This window comes from Penaeus monodon, chromosome 20, assembly GCF_015228065.2.
Source record: "Penaeus monodon isolate SGIC_2016 chromosome 20, NSTDA_Pmon_1, whole genome shotgun sequence".
NCBI lineage: Eukaryota > Metazoa > Arthropoda > Malacostraca > Decapoda > Penaeidae > Penaeus > Penaeus monodon.
The window spans coordinates 29,824,697-29,825,044 of NC_051405.1; positions in this window are offsets into that span (position 1 = coordinate 29,824,697).

Genomic DNA, 348 nt, shown 5'->3' on the forward strand with positions numbered 1-348 from the left:
GGCGATGAGGATACGTATGAGGCAACTTTTGACAATTCCTGAGTCCTTAATAGATTAGAGCAGGTAGGGAGTTGTGGGTGCGGTCACCTGCCATTCACCTGCTCATGATTTTTTCTCTCAATGAATGGGATGATCTGCGTGCATTTAACGAGAGATTGCCGTGGTGCTTTGTGAATAATTATCAGTATTTGAATTAAAAGGGGGGGTTGAATCGTGTTCCGTCGGACTGCAAAACCGAAAAACGAGACCAGGCAATGCAAGAGGGATATAGAGCTAGAAGATTTAACAATATCTTGATAAAGTTTTGATAGAATTATACAATGCTTCAAAAACGTTTGAATGTTTTGA